Source organism: Mus musculus, chromosome 10, assembly GCF_000001635.26.
Source record: "Mus musculus strain C57BL/6J chromosome 10, GRCm38.p6 C57BL/6J".
NCBI classification, from domain to species: domain Eukaryota; kingdom Metazoa; phylum Chordata; class Mammalia; order Rodentia; family Muridae; genus Mus; species Mus musculus.
This window is the reverse complement of record NC_000076.6, coordinates 30,996,481-31,000,166: the sequence shown is the minus strand read 5'-3', so window position 1 is coordinate 31,000,166 and position 3,686 is coordinate 30,996,481. Positions and strand designations below refer to the sequence as shown.

Here is a 3,686-nt window from a genome sequence, read left to right as displayed (position 1 = left end):
TAGCCTTCCCCACACTGTGACACACACACAGAATAAATGTGCCCACGACAAAGCTCTCCGGGCATGCTTGTTTATGGTGACTTCAGTATGAGTTCTTAAATCAGTCAAAGTCCTGCCTTCTCAGGCAGACAACAGACCCAGGTAGACAGATTGTGCCAAATTCTACTAAATGCCTGACTCTCTCTCATGATAGAAAAAAATTCAGTTGACCATTCTAAAGAAGTCATGAAGTTTTAGCACCATTAGTGTTCCTTAAGATCACATGATCTTAAAAATGTTAACTGTCCATATACCTGTAAATATTAAATGATTCATTTTCTGTCTGAGTTCATTCTTCTTTTAAACATTTGATGACTGTAGCCATAGTCTAGGATGGCTTCTCCTCTCAATAAATATCTACTGGTCACCAATATTATGTCAGACATTGTTCCATTAGCCCAGGGGCTTTTAGAGGAAAAGCCTGGCCTTGCAAATGCTTCTGTCTATGCATTACTGACATAACACTAGCTGATAAGTGCTGGACCTTTCTTAAATGTCTTGTTGGTGTAGCTATAGCCAAAGTTGACAGAGACAAATGGGTATGCTCACCACTTACAAGATCAACAATGTTCTGAGCTTCATTCCCAATACCAATGATAAAATACATGAACACACAGAGACACCCACTCACATATCTAGATGCTTAAATATCACAGTGAAACTTTACATGTTAACTTTCATTGCATGGAAGGGTCTGTTGGTACTTCTATGTCTTTTTAAATTAATCAAAGTATGTATGAATGTATGTATATTTGGGGGCAGGGTGTGCCACAGCCTACCTGTGCAGGTGAGAGGACAACCTGAACGATGTGTTTCTCTCCATCCACTACTTGTGCTCTGGGTATTGAACTCAGGTCCTCAGGCTTGGCAGCAAATATCTTTGTCTTATTGTGAAGATTAAATTCTTAGACATAAAAGAGTAATTACCCATTCTACAACTGAGCCTGTGTAATTTTGTATTAGTTTAAGGACTCAGAAAGCACCCCTTTCTAGAATTCTCTTTTCCTAGCAACTCCATTCCCCTTAACAATCTCACCTTTATACCAGTAATAAAAATTTCCAAGAGTAATTTTCCAATACACCTGAATTTGTCAACGTCTTTGGTAGGAATAATATTGGGTAAAGAGTGAACCTAGTCCACAACCGACAGACCAAAAGACTATCTTGCCAGGCCTGGGCTCCCCAGTGGGGAGGGAGTTGGGGTGGAGGTGGGGGTCTGCTGCCTTGCCTTCTCCACTTGCACTGAGAAGATTCAGTTAGTTACTGCTCAAGCGAGATGCAGCAGTGTAAGGATCTGGTTTGTGTGTGGTTGCCACGTCTAAAGCAGCCAGGCAGTAACTCTAAGGGAGCCCAAACTGGGCACTAAATTTTGTTTTACCAACTGAGTGAGTGGTACACAGGCGCCTTAATCTGTCTTCCTACAGACGGGCTCTGCTGGCACTGGCTGGCTTTTCTGGAGCTCCTTTCCCGTGAATTACAACTTGCAGCATGAAGACTGAATAGGAAAGAGCTTTCTAACATTCAGACTGGAAAGGCTGACTGGAATTCAGCTGAATGTGGAGAATTGCAGGAAGGCCTCTATTATTTTGCCTCATTCTATCTGCTGCGAGGCAGTGTGGCGCCTGGAATCTGACTGGGCTGAACTCATTTCCCTGGATTTCCGACTCCCCGCCACAGTGCCTTACCAAAGCCAAACATCTCACTCCAGAGACTCACTACACTTCCTGTTATAGGATGTACTCGCCTGTCTCTTGGTGACCTTAAACACTAATAAAGGAGTCATAACATGACCTAGACAAGACCTGGGAGCTGACCAGAATATCTGTGATTGATGGCGGTGCTCTCGGCTATCTACTGTTTGCCCTGACACTCCAGCAGAGTTGTTTTCATTATGATTGTGTGGATAAGAGACTCAAAACACACCACAGGCATGGCTTTCCACACTGTTGGAGGCTACCATAAGGTGTGGTCAAGAAGGAAAAAAAAAAAACTGTTACTGATTGGCCTTGCCAGTGCCTTTTAGTTTCTGCAATGACTTTCCTGGGCATTCTTCAGCAATGTCATTGTATCTCTGGAAATAGTCTTATGATCTTGATCTTAATGATCTTTACATCTAGGTATGGAATGAAAGGAGCTGTTTCTCTTGTTTGCATGGCTGACTGATGCTATCTGCTTGCCATTCCTCAAATGTTGTCAACATTCTTTCTGTTTCTTCAGAGAAGGAGCTTTCCGAGTATTCTTTACTTTCAGGCTTCTGTGTGCGTCTCCCAAGTGAGATAAGCATTGGTTTGATGCATAATGTGGATGAAGGATTTATGTGACAGCTCAAATCTCTCATATTTCCTGCTTGCCATATTTTAGTGTCTTTAAGCTCAATTTCTTTGGGGGGGGGTCATGTGGGTCTTATCTGTCCAGTGTTTCTCTACCTGTATACTTAATACATTTAGATCCAAGAGGTCAGTTTCTGGGAATCTGGATGAAGTAGAAGATGATATATATTTTGTGAATCTTGGTTCTTGGTCATTGGCCTGGACCAAGATGCTTAAATTCTCTGAACCTTGGCATTGTCACCTGCATAACAAGGATGGCAATTTAGATCCATGAGGTTTATTCTTATAGTAAATAATGAACTCTCTGCAGGATGCTTGTAAAAGTTAGGAGATATATATGAAACATTGCAACAGCAAATGGACACAGCAAACTTATTTAGTATTCTATATTATTATAATATGAGAGTAAACTTAATGTAGTGTCCAGCTCATAGTGGCATTCAAAAATATTGGTTGAATCTGATTGTATTAAAATAGACAAAATATTAGACTTTGAAAACTAGAGGTGGAAGTAGTAAGAGAGAATATAGAATATATTAGATATGTATAAAAATCTCGATGAGAATTCTTAAAAAACTGTCATAAAGATTATCAAATCTGGGAACTGGAAAAGGTGACTCAGCAGTTCAGTATGCCTAGTAGTATTGCAGAAAATCACCTTTGTACTACATGGCTGAAATTGTCGATTACTCTGCATGATATATATTGCTCTTTTCCTTGATTTAAAAGTTTTCTTTGTCTCAACAAAGAGAGAAACTGCAGATTTTTCACAATAATCATGAAACAAAAGTGAAACCTCTAGGAAAACCATTTAATAAGATACCAGTGGTCTAGCAATAGTCTCTTAGTTTCTAGCCCTGACTCCAAATGCATCTGCCCAAACTTTCTTGTGGAAATAAATTACCTGAAGAGCACATACCACTTTCTTTTTAGACTAACAAGCTCCTGGAATAAACTTAATTCCATTTGCAGATGAGAAAATTGGGCTTGATGAAGTTGGTGACTTCAGTGATGCAACCAGTCCTGATTCAACTCCTCTTTGAACAGGAGCGATAACATTCTAGGAGTGCATAGCTTACTTTCCATAGACTGCTTGTGCAGTGGAAGAAAGCAAAGGCCCCTGGTGTCCTTGTGAAGGACTGCTGTCTCCTGCAGCATCAGTTCCACACACTACGAGCTCTGTTACCTGGATTTCTTGGAGAAGCTGATTTAGGATGAGTCTAATCTTGTTCGTTTTTTCAATACTGAATGTATGGAATGGAGCTAGGTATTTGGATCAGTGGTAAATGCATTTGTCCTACAAAGATCTGAATTATG

General features: G+C 40.4%; 1 annotated feature.

Annotated features, from left to right (window-relative positions):
• Window positions 1,168-2,510: an enhancer, noted in NCBI's record as "VISTA enhancer mm766". NCBI's record gives its function as "enhancer in: heart[3/3]" and the evidence as "EXISTENCE:transgenic organism evidence [ECO:0001131][PMID:17130149]".